This window comes from Ascidia mentula, chromosome 3 (genome assembly GCF_947561715.1).
Source record: "Ascidia mentula chromosome 3, kaAscMent1.1, whole genome shotgun sequence".
NCBI classification, from domain to species: domain Eukaryota; kingdom Metazoa; phylum Chordata; class Ascidiacea; order Phlebobranchia; family Ascidiidae; genus Ascidia; species Ascidia mentula.
Window position 1 is genome coordinate 17,250,190 of NC_138568.1, and position 13,510 is coordinate 17,263,699.

Consider the following 13,510-nt stretch of genomic DNA (forward strand, 5'->3'; position numbering starts at 1 on the left):
GGGAGAGCGGAAATGCATTATAAATGGTGAATTGTCTTACGAAGACACTCACAGTTACTCTATGTTTCTCGGACTTGGTTGAGAGTACGATACAATTTTCCCTGAACCGGAAACAGAGCACAATGAGAGATTCTTCGAGCTGTTATCTGTTTTGTCCTGGTGTATCTATGCTTGACTGGTCTTTATCATTGCAGAGCTTAATCGGTTGTATGAAGGGTAAATTGCTTCCTGTATGAGGCGATCGAAGTATAAATTACCGCATGAGAAAATGTCATCACAAGGATCGTGCGATGATTCGAGTTGAATAATTGCGTGAATCCTGCTTTCTGCTCATGGACAATGAAATTACATACATGTCGACGATGTTTTGATGTCGTGTTTGCGAGTTTAGGCCGCGCCGTATTGCGTGTTCTAAAATCGAGCGCTCGGCAAGTTGGAAAACAGTTTTTAGAATCTGGAGTGGGTTTTGCGAGCGACTTCTTGGCAGGTCGGCCACCGCGAAAGGCGGCTTTAAAGAGAACGAACACCCCCTGATGCGCGCTTAATGCTATTTCCTTCACAAATGTCCGTAAAAATCAATTTTCCCCAATTAGCGGTGGCAGTGGCACTCGTGCGTACGGAAGCAGTCACCTTGTAGGAAATACACTTGTGACGCTGTGTCTTCGACGAATCGCTCACGATGCATTTCGCAAGATTTCGCAGGGAAAAACTCGCTGTGGAGTTCAGGGCTCATAATTTTGTCGATGGAATCTTTGCACGGAGCTAAATAAACACTGCCCCTGTCGCACAAGCAAATTTGAAAGCCCATACCCACCATACCCAAGTGTCGTCGAAAACAATCGTATACGATTTGCAACAATCGTAACTTGTCAAGCTTGTACACGAAAAACGATAGTTAAATCGGTAGATCTGGTAAAACGTGTTTCTTTGCGGTTTCTGCCGCGTACAAGTCTTCGCCGATCTCTGCCATGTGGTAAAAGTTGGGTTTGCTTGTCTTTGCGCAGCAGCATCAATCCATATAAGCATTTGGACAAAGGTTAAATCGCTCTTCCTTCAGAATAAAATATCGCATAATTAACATAAATAATCAGGCCAAGATCAATGATATCGTACCTGTCAGCTTGTAGAAGTCGGCCAAACTGCACTTGCTTGCGTCCAAGTCGCCCTGCCGTCTCTCGTCAGTCACAGTTTCAGCAAAATTGCGGAAACATGCCTAGGGTTCAAATGGAATTACGCGAAATATTCGTGTCATTTTTAGGCAGTGCCTTAAATACCACTTGGTCAACGGCGTCGTGATAAGAATTCGACTTGCATGCAACGCGCCAACGAGCATGCGTCGTTTGCCTTTTGGGCATTAAGAGGGCCGATGTCTTCACGACCCACTTCACCACTTGAACATCGGACTGAAGTCGGCAAATGTTTGCCGCAGATCGCGAGGAACTTGTTTGTCGCAGCCCCAAAAATATCGTTTGACGCGGTTCCGTCCAAAAGCGTTTGTTGGCTAATTGTAGGCGGCGACGTGATTGCTGCTTTGGTCTGGGAGCTAGAAACGAGTGAATGCACGGATTATTCCATCCACACTCATAAATTTTAACGAGATTGTAACAGAGGTCGCGGAGATATGCGGAGATTTGAAAAGTCTTCTGATGAATTTATAAATTGTGATTGGGGTTATTGAAACTAAGTTTACCGCTGTATTGAACGCATCCGATGCCAATAACAACCGCGATAATTGTACACGGTGTTCGACTCGCTAACATAACTATCAACCGGAACACATTTCCGACCAAGACGCATTCCGCGGTCATTTGCTTCTGAATATGAACATGATCCAATCCGCCAATTCATCCATTACGAAGCCAAAAGGCGCTCAACGGTCTACGTCAAAGCCACGTTTTTTCGTTTTGTACAAAACAGTTACAAGCCATTCGCATCCCAACCAATAACAGACTTACATATTAAGGGGTCTTGGCTGAATTATAAAGCCCGATTATGAGTCTCGCCCCGTTTATGAAAACGAGAAACTATATTCACCGGGTCGCCCCGCTTCTTAAGCGGCTGCGGCATTTCGTTCGAGCTCTCTGAGTGGAATATGTGGCTGAACCTAATGGCAAGAAATCACCTAACTGTAGTCTTCATTGTGTGCCGGTCGCAAGCGTGTTCTGCAAAACAGGCGGTGATTTTGGAGTTCTGCGATAAATGCGATGACATCGTTCATATGTAGTGAATAGGGAAAGCGTCTTATCCAAGGTCGCTCACGTCTAACGAATCCGCTAACGTGGTCGTGTTTCGCGTTTTTGGTAACAAGTTAGACTTTGACAAGCCTAGTTTAAGCATCACGTCACTGTATTGCCCGCTACTAGATTCCATTAGCCCGCATGCATGAAACATGTGACTTTGATTCGGTTGAGAGAAGTCCACAACGTATAGCGACTAGAGCCCCGAATCATGTTGTCCGATGTCGAAGCCACGGTAAGTTAATGAAAAACATTTGTGTGCCGAGGTTATTAGACCACTCAAGAACTTTAACTCGGTGGAATTTGACTAGAGGTGTCGGTACCCGGTGTCTCACTGTCAGGCGTCAACGGGCAAACGCAAAATCATTTCGCTGCGCCCACGCCATTTCAGTTAAACCACACACTGTGTTATGAAAAGGAAACAGAAAAATTAACGATCAACTTACATCCCCCGCAATGTCTCTCTCAGTGTCGTTTAATGTCGTGAAGTGAAATAAGCCTAAAAGCAATCATGAGGAAAATATTAATCACTAAATCAAGCGCTAACAAATTAAACGTACCGCTTGCCACAGGCCTCACAAACCGCACATCGGTTACCCTCATTTTCATGTGATATGGCCTCATCACAACAATTGTCTTAATGGGGTCACCCTTTTTGTGCTTAGCAAAGACGGACACGCGCAGTTAAAAAAAGGAATTGATAAAACACAAAACAATCGGACGGAACGCGAAAAGCGCAGATGCGGTACAGATATCCAACCAGTGGTTTTTTTCTTTTCCTAAGATCACATTGCGAAGATGGACAGGAAAAGAGTCAAAACAGGGTCGCCAAAGAAATATTCGTATTCTAAAAAGGGCAAAACACCATATTGCTGGACGTGTAGCCTGGTTCTTAAAAAAAACATCCTAGAATCAGCCTCTTTCGATTTACATCGAAAACGAATGGAAAATCAACGTTGTGAGACGATTGTGATGTGTGCATCCAGAAAGGAGTATAACTAAATGGTTCAAAACAAAACATACGTCCTGAATCCCGACAAAAGGGAAAAATGCCATATTGCCACACGCTCACAACTGAGTTTACAAAACATATTGCCCAGAAAAAAATTACTCGCAGAAAAAAACATATGTACGGCCCATGACTTTTGTGATGTCAATAATATCGCGTGACGCCATTTAGTTAGAGACAACTTGATGTCGTTAAAACCCGTAAAGCCATTTAGACCTTGATCGAATCATACCGGAAGCAATTTACTCACCACACAAACGATTAAGCTTTGTAATGATATAGAGACCAGCCAAGCATAGATACACTAGGACAAAATACCTAACAACTCGAAGAAGCGGGTCAGACTGGGGTCATGGCTAAAAATAGAATCATAAACAAAGATAGTCCCTTTCTTTCTTTTTTCGGTCCAGGGAGGATTGTATCGTACTCACAATCAAGTCCGGAAAACATAGAGTAACTGTAAGTGTCTTCGTAAGACAACTCATTATTTAAAATGCATACGTATGGAAAGTGTACTCTTCAACTCTTATGGACTCTTTGTGTTTTTATCAGGTATTGGTTAAAAGTGATTGGAATCCTGCTCTCCTTCATCACAATTGCTTCAGCAAGATATTGGAATGAGGAAAGTAAGTATTTTGTTACAAATCATAAACTCTAAATTAATTTAATTTATTGGTTAGTTTTAGAGATTTTAGTGGATTTCAAATCGATTTACGTCCATGTGTTTTGTGCAGAGTTCACTTGCGATGATGGGGAGGAGGTGGGGGCTGAGTGGTTTTGTGATGGTTATTCTCGTGGTCCCGATTGCTGGGACGGAAGTGATGAGAAACCGGCCAACTTTCCCACTTTTCCTGAAAACCTAACGAGTCCTTACATGAGGTGCAAGCACTTAAATATGTTAACAAGCTGGGGGATAGGCTACATTTTAATGGGTTTATCTGACCATGAATTTGGTGACACTAACCTCGCACAAGTATTTTGCCGCTGTTTAAGCGAGGCGAACTGAAAAGCCAATCAATCACTGCAATAAGGCCTAAGGGAAGTTGTCAGAAGTGTGGTAAGGCCCAGAGCAATTCCGACGAGCTCTTGGTACTTGAACCAAGCCCATCAGGCATTGTCATTCGTCAAGTAAAAGCAAATAACCTCATTTCTAACAAGTTTCTTGCGTTCAAGTAATGTCGGTTTCTGTCAGGCAAAAGTAAGAGACGTTTGGAAAGGCAAATGTACGTTGTTGTAAAATAGTGTTTGACGCCCACAAAACTTTCATTTTGTTTTAACATCACTGGAAAATAAATCAAATTACTGTGTGGGTTGGTTGGTCAGCCATACAATTTATACGTTTCTTCAACTTTTAATTTACATGGTTTACATCTCAAGTTTCTTTCGGGACGGAGAATATTACACAACACTGATTTAAAGACAAACCTAGAATTCGTTGCACTGTATGCGCTGTGCTTTGTCTGCATTAGACCTGGTTAGCTAAGGGCCGTGAGTCCAAACTTAACCGGATGCAAGCTGTCGCTAACTTTCTTATTACATTGGTTGTATTTGTAAAATCAAACATGTGTAGTTGATCCTGCCTGGCTGTTATACCAGTGGACCTTAATGATTCCTGTGTACATCAACGTAACATCTGTGAAATCACCTTGAACACTGATTACGCAATAATCAGGAAGTGCATAAAGTCAGTTTCCCGTGCTAGCCACTTTCTATGACATCATAAACACCTACTGTCGCAGCTATTTTTAACTTTGTCAATAGCAGCCTCATATTTCCTTTGTATTAGTTTTTTTCCCACCGATATTGCGCGAAATAGTTGCAAATTTGTGTATGGTTATACACACATCAACTTTCAACATTACCTAGTCATGAATAAATAGTTTGACATTAATCTGGTTTATTTAAAAACAAACCTAACATTTACAGATTATCAGCTCTTCATGTTTAAACATTTACAAACACAAATCTCACGAAAGTATATTTATGTGACGAAATACATTTTTACTTTTGATACAGTTGCGACAACAAGTTTGACAATAACAAATCAAATGAAGTATGCGCCATAAGAGTAAAGGAGTTTTGCAAAGGAATGATCCAATGTATCGGAAAAACACCTTGCAACTCTAGCTGCACTTCCCACTTCCAGTGTCCGAATTCTGCTTGTTGGAAACGTTCGACTGTTTGTGATGGCGATCCTTGCAATGACTGTCCAGCTTTTCAACACTGGAATAATGGACATGGATTCAAATGTGTTCGGAATGGCAGGAATTGCAATCTTCCTCAGATGTTTCTATGGGACGGCATTGCCGATTGCGATGATAAATCAGATTTGTGTTACTCCTCGGAAAATGGAGATGTCAGGTATTTCGTTTTTGATTGTGTTTTGCATATGCGACCCAGAATCCCCTCTCCCTCTGACCCAGACTCCCCTCTCCCTCTGTGCTCCTGATCTTACAATATATCACATTTTCTTTTCAACGCCGTTAGATAGGTGTGTCTTCACCCTTCCCATTCTAGTGAAACCGAAGAAAACTGAAACGCTTGCAAAGATGAATATGTTTTCGATCATTTAAGCTTTGTTGTTTATATTATAGGTTAAAAATGTTGAAAAGGACGGAGTTTATTGCTTGCTTGTGGTAAAATATTGCATCCATAAACAAATGTGTTATTGCAGAGATTTCCGTTCGTCATCCCTGAACGAACGGTTGCGTTTTCAATGTAAAAATGACCCCATGATCATTTCAAGGTCAAGTGTTTGTGATAACGTCATAGATTGCCCTGACATGAGTGATGAATGCAGTTGTAATGGAAAATTCCAACAGCAGTGCAGCAATAACAATAAAGGGTATTTTGGGTAGTTTTTGAAACAACTTTATGGGTTGATGCAAATTAACTATTAATTTTATTTAGTTCAAAACCACGTTGCAATTGTTTCGACGATAATAGAGTCTGTTACAACACAATGGATCAAACCAACATTTCCTGTATATCAAAAAATAAAATCTGCGATAAACTTGCTCATTGTCTAGGGAATTCCCCATGTGAGTACCTCTGTCCCTCCCACTTCCAGTGTCCGAATTCAGCTTGTTGGAAACGTTCGACTGTTTGTGATGGAGATCCTTGCAATGACTGTCCAGCTTTTCAACACTGGAATAACGGTCATGGATTCAAATGTGTTCGGAATGGCAGGAATTGCAATCTTCCGCAGTTGTTTCTATGGGACGACATTGCCGATTGTGACGATAAATCAGATTTGTGTTACACCTCGGAGAATGGAGATGTCAGGTATTTGTGAACTGTTGTGGTTGGTTAAAAATTCCTTCCAGTTGAGATACTACATAATTGACTTGTGTCATTTGCAGAGACAGTCGAAGTTCTCGGACATTTGATTATCGTTCATGCTTCCAATGTATAAATAACTCCTTGATCATCCCAAAGTCAAGTGTGTGTGATGACGTCATCGACTGTCCCGATAAAAGTGACGAATGTTTTTGCCAATCTGGAAAAACCAAAGAATGTGGCAAGTTTCACTAGTAAGTGATAACACATTAGTTTATTCTTTGGATTGAAACCATCGACGTCCAAAGCGTCACCAGAATAAATATATGGCTTGCAATGGCTTCCATTCCTTTACAGTCATGACATCATAATGACATTTTTGACCATGATTGCAAAGTTTTCTAATCGAAAAAGATTTTAAATGCAAGTCATCGTATATTTGGACACTAAAGGCGATCAAGACGTTTTTTTACCAAAAATTAGCTTATTCCTGTTCGATTTGGAACGCAAAAAAGTTTCTGAAATAAATAACCAAACACATGTAATCGAAATTTGCATTGTACCAAGTTGACGGTGTAAGTTGCTGGGTTAAAGTGGTTGCAATATGTTTGTCTGTTCCTCAGCTTCCCTGTTTTTTTAAAAGACAATTAGGATAAAGCGAATCTTTGGTATTGTTTATATTTCTTGACATACTATTGATGTTATGACAAGATGTTGTAACAAATCCAGTGTGAGGCATTTTTGCGTTAGTGGGGAGCATTAGGTGTTGAAGGTTAAACGTTTAAATTCCCATCTATGGGTACGTTTAATTACCACAGGATTCACAAGTATATCCCATCTACACCCAATTGGAATATTGAGTTAGAAAATAAACGCTAAACAGCCAAATATTTTCAGTGTTGATGAGAAAGTGAAGAACAACTGCTCAACAACCACAACCGCAACAACAACAACCAAATACATGAGGGGAAAGTGGGGGTGTTTGGTAAGTAAAGTACCTGATTGTTTAGACTTTAGACGGAAATCAGCAGACTGAATGAAAATGGTTTAGATGTTTACGTGCATTGCGTAGGTTCTTATACCAACACAATGTACTTACTCACTTGCTGAACAAATTCCAGTTTAAACACAAGTTTGCAACAGTGTTTGCGCAGTCAAACGTAATTTTAACACACACATAAAAGATATTGGCTAACTTCGCCAATCGTGAATAATTATTACCTTTTTTTTCAAAACTACTGTGGAACAAACCAATACTCAGAGACACGAAGCGAGTTACAAGCAATGTTGTGATTTTGCATTTTCACTTGTTCGTTTAAAAGTGAACTAATCCACGAAGCACATGGTAATGATTTTTTGATATGATACCTCGTCCTTGTTTAATGAAAGAGCGTCGAACTTGTGAATAAATAACCACATTAAAAGTTTATGATCGGTAACTTCTCGACACTGCGCAATTACCTGTGTCTCGAAAATGTTTGTGTTAAATACGGCAATGTCACAGCCCCGAGACAATCCTTTTATTTCAATTGGTTCCTGTCTGTGGCGCAATCGCGACCATTTTAAGCACTATTGCATGTAGTAGGATTACGTTGCGCAGGCGTTGTTATATACCGGTGGGCAATATCAATTGCTCATAGGGTGAATATTATACTTCGCATCTCACTTAGTACGTTTACTAGTTAGTTCTCGCTTTCGTCCCAAATTGTATTTGTTCGTCAAGCTTATCTTGCCATTTTTGTTTTTGCTTTACATAATTTTTGGCTGTTTTGCATCTTTACCTAGTAACAAAAATTTTTCTATATTTTGAAGTAATTCAAGGAAAACCTTAAGTTTGAAGGGATGCAAATGTATGAGGTTGCTGTTATGTAGGTAGCAACTCCCAAACATACGTAAGTTTATTTGAAGGTCGATCGGTACTTTTATGGTGCCTCGACCAGGGCGACGTCTTGAGGGCCATAACAGTCGCTACAAAAACAAATCACTTGGCAGAGGTATTTAAGACGTTACTGGTTTACCACCAATATCTGTACACTGCCAGTATGTGGGAGCGGAACGCCACTAAAACTTGACTTATCTGTAAATGGTGGCCATTATACCTAGTTGATGTAAAAACTTAAACAAAACTTGTGAGAACTAAACATCTTACAATGCATGACAACCTCCTAGTGGTGATCACATATCCGGGTATAAAAGTCTAGAACAAGTTTGCTGTCATGATGTCGGTTGCTGTCGATGTGTCGTTAGACGTTGTTAGGTGTCCAACATGGGCACAGTTATCTGATAAATTGAGTTTGCAAGCAAAACGTTTGCGGACACAAACTTCGCAGATTTTGTGCCAGAGATATCTATTTTAAAATTTACTAACGATAAAGCCTAAAATATTAATTCCAGCATCAGCAACAAATGGAGGGGGGGATTGAGATGGTCGAAGATCTCGAAGTGGTTGAGGTGGTCGAGGTGGTCGAGGTTAGACAACAAACTACTGTGCGATGGGAAGAAGGATTGCATCAGTACGATCTCAACCCTTAACAGAGGACAACGCTTCGACCACGATGAAGATCCTCAACTTTGCAAACATCGGAAACGCTGCATCACAAAAGACGGACTTCCCAATATTCCTCTGTCAAAAATCTGCGACGGTTTTATCGATTGCAAGGATGGAAGTGACGAATATCCAGAGAAAAAGTGTAAAAAGGAAGGAAGATTCTACTGTCCAACGTTGCACAGAACCAAAGTAAGAATTTTCCAATTGAACACAGCTTAATTGCAATAGTTAGTTGGAGTTAAATCCTTTTAAAGTTGTATTTTAACTACAAAAGACAAATTGGTATCGGTGTGTGTTGTTCAGTATTATTTGTCATAATGCCCTTTGTAGAATTTTCGTTAACTGCAAAGACGGTTAAGTATTTCCCAGATTCTTGTGACAGATTTCTGTCAACGAATCGGATGTTTGTGACCTCACAATTAACTGCGATGATCAAAGTGACGAACTAAACTGCACAAATGACGGAAGGTTTTATTGCGAAAACAAAGATCCATTGTTCGTTAAAAAGGAAAAGGTAAACTCACGTTGACGATATTTAAAAATTTTTATCCTGTGGCAAAGATGTTTTAATTCCGTGCAAGCGAATTTGAATTCGGACTAAAGTTATGGGGCGAGCGGCTGTGAAAGTATCATGAGCAATTCAGAAATACTATTTCTCCGCATGTAGAAATAACACACGAGAAACTACTAACTTTTCTTTTTCATAACTAAGTTAAATGACGTCCACATGAGTAAAACTTTGATTCACCCAATGTTAAAAGCACTAATTTAAGTGCGACCCACTGCACAAATCAAGTAAAACGAATATTTACTTTTCATCAAAGTGAACAGGCATACCTCAAAGGCGTGATATCAGAAAAAAACACCAACCGATTATCATTATTTTTTGCCGCCATTAGCCTTTTAGCCAATCAGAGCGTCACACGCCTTCCTCGTACCCAAAAGTACACGAGTATATTGCAATGCACAATTTTTGTCGAATTTCCATTGTTCCGTTTTTCACCAATTACATAGAAGACTTGATTTCGTAATTTACTGTTTACGGACGCCAATATGGCCGACCTAACTACAAAGTTATCATAAATTTAATTCATGCAGAAATTCAATGGAGTCGGCGACTGCTCTGATTGGTCAGACGAGTGCCCAACAAATACAAAAAGGATCAACGAAAACATATTTTCATCACGATATCAATTGATTGCAAACCCAATTCTACGAGCCATGGTGTGGATAATGGGGATGTTCGCCATTGGCGGTAACTTGGTATACTTAATCAAGTTTGTTATGTCTTTGTTGCACAATAAAAACATGTGTTATATTAAAAAAATAATTTTGAGGTTGTCATGGTGATGGAAGGCAAAACTTTGGCGAAGACAGAATCACAATCTGCTGCATTTCGCACAAACCATCTGCTCGTTTTAAATCTATCTGTTTCCGATCTACTCATGGGAGTTTATCTGCTCATGCTGGGGGCTGCTGGTGTAAGATACTCCGGAAAATATTGTGCCAAGGACCTTATTTGGAGATCAAGCGGAAGTTGCACCACAATGGGTGTATTGGTTTTGCTTTCAAGCGAAACATCGGTGTTTACAATGGTTCTGCTGACCATATTCCGACTGTATGCTGTGAGAAACGTGAGTAAAACAATTGTATTTGGTTAAAGCCTGCTGTTGCCAACTTCGCTGAAGCGGTGACGGCCCTTTCCAAACGTTCATGACAACTTTCTTTCCCGAATTCTTTCATCTCCAGAAACATATTTGTTGTCACTGCTACAGCAATAGCTGGTTTCTCAGCCTGACATGTTAAACGAAACTGACACGAATATTCTTGTACGCAAGCTTAGCAAACCCCAACGTGGTTGAAATGGCGCTGTTCGGGAACCACAGTGTATAGAAAGAGGGAACAATTTTCAGTCAGATGGAATTCGAACTGACATTTACATGCCCCGTTCCTCGATTAGACAAACCACCGATCTTGCAAACTTATTGTTTCAAATCAAAACATGTTAACGCATTTTTTGTTTCAGCCACTCGAAGCATCCTTGAAACCAGAATTGAAAACAGTCATCCTTTCCATTATTCTTTCCTGGGCATTCTCGTTTACAATTGCTTTTATTCCACTCACAACTCAACTTCAACATTTGTTTGAAACCAAAGCTTGGATGAATGAGAATCCGTATTTTGACAATGTTGCGGTCGACTTTTCTGGTAAGATATTGTCGTAGATGTTGGTGTTCAAACCAGTTTCTAATGAGACTAGCGTTACGTATATAGACATGAATAACTTCATGGATCGATTTGTAAATTTCCAACACAACTTCACAAGCAACGATTCCCAAGTACTCAACACTGCCATCATACGAGTAAATGATGCTAATTCCTGGATGGATTTTATGGATATTCTTGAGGATTACAATTACACTGAGCTATAATATTTCTGGATATTTAGGGTTCGATCGTATTTATTCGAGTAAAATTTTTAATTTTATCGCCACAAAATTATTTATGTGCAGATATTACAGCAGCAGCAGTGTTTGCATCAGCAAACTGTATGTAACAACCAACGACAAGGCATGGGGATATTCAATCGCCATCATTACTCTCAACTTCCTAGCCTTCATGTTTGTGGCAATTGCGTACTTTTGGATTTACAAGAAGTCAACTGCCAGTGCCAGGCAAGTGAACGAGAGACCTGGAAATGGAATGATGGCAAGACAAAACAAAGGTAAGCGCATTCGTATTTGCAGACATAATATTCCAATAATGCAGATTGTTTCGGCAGAAATGCAAAAGAAAATCGTCCGACTGATAATTACCGATTTTTTTTGCTGGGTTCCAATTTCTATCATGGCATTTGTAAACTTCAGTGGATTCCATCTACCCCCAGTGATGTACGCTGTTTCAGCAATCCTACTCCCCATCAACTGTTTTCTAAACCCTCTTATCTACTCCAACGCCCCGAAACTGCTTTATGATAGAGTCCGTGATGGCCTACGTGCCGTTTTCAGGCGTCAAACACCGGTAGACGACCAACAGGAAAATTTGGTTGTCGTTGAATACTTACTTGTAGTAGAAGCAGAAACCGCTCTGTAAATAAATCTTGCATACAATTTGTGGAAAATATGAAGTGCTTTTCGTGACGAACTGACAAAAACGAATCATTTTTTGTCATTTTTAGGCCTTACAATGATGCGGTGATTTTCCTTGCTTCCATTAATTTTTCCACATCAGTTTGTTTTCTATGGAATTGAGGAAACATTTGAGGGCGTTGATGTCGTCCAAAGTACCAACCATCATGTGAGATAAAATATAATGAAGTTGGAACAAATGGCGATGGAGTCGGCGCGTCTAACTAAAATCCCTTTTTAGTTCCTGCTTCTATTGGTTTTATCAATGACACCAATTTTATTCGAGCGTCTCTTAGTTTACTCGACAGTTAATCTCACCACGAACAATCTTTACAACTGATTGTCAGTTTGTGTGTAAGTTACATTATTATATTTATGTTGGTTTTCAAACTGCGTTGTTTGTGTTTTCAGTGATACTGATGATGCCTGCAAGCACAGGCGAAATATATAGTCTATGTATATACGAAAATTATGAAAAAAACGTCTCAGGATTATTTAAGCGAGCTGTGGTCAGCTTAAATAATTTGTATTTCGCGCAAAAAGATTACCACGAGGGGTCAAAACAACGAGATCGCTTGTCTTACGTCTGCAACCGCACATCCGGTGGATGGTTTTACACCTGCATTTGAAGGTCGTGTCATCCGCAGGGATAGCACTTGGTGTGCTGGTTCTTGGGAGAAGGGCTCATTTATTTCTTTTCTTGCTTTCCACCGTAAGGGGTACATGTTGATGGTATGACTTGCACACGAACATGAGACTTTTTTGCTTTGATGGTTATTGGCTTTGTCAACGAAAATGTCGATGCTTGCGTAGATGCGCCACCCTCGGGATACCAGTGCGTAATCGTTCAGCAGAAGAGCTATACCTGAAGAGTTATAAAGCCTGTAAAAAGCAGTTGATGCTTTATTCAGCAAGTTGTGCGGTGAAGAAAAGCGAGCAACACAAAACACACGTTTATAAAGCGGCAACCGCGACACAAGGAAAAGGCAATGTACGCTTTAAAGCGCATGCGCACAATTTGGTCCACCACACTGCAGTTTTTATTGTGTTAAGCCTTTTTATGGACGACATGCAATATTTTATGGCTCAGGTGGAAATTTTATTACCTTATTCCGCCATCAATCGTTCAGGTGTCTCGGTTAGACGGAAAACGTTCGGCGTTCCACTAATGGGGGTTGCTTCCTTTGGCGTTGCTGCCTGTTTTACGCCTAGCTTTCATATCGGATACCTTTGATTACCTTTGATTAGCTCTTCATTTAGCTTGATCTTGTTCTCAAGGAAAAAAGCCTTCGCCCTGTTTATCAGGACAT

General features: G+C 40.2%; 1 pseudogene; it reads left to right on the top strand.

Moving 5' to 3' along the window:
• Positions 1-5,530: 5,530 nt before the first annotated feature.
• LOC145895806 (uncharacterized) lies at positions 5,531-12,165 on the top strand (annotated as a pseudogene).
• The last annotated feature ends 1,345 nt before the right edge of the window (positions 12,166-13,510 follow it).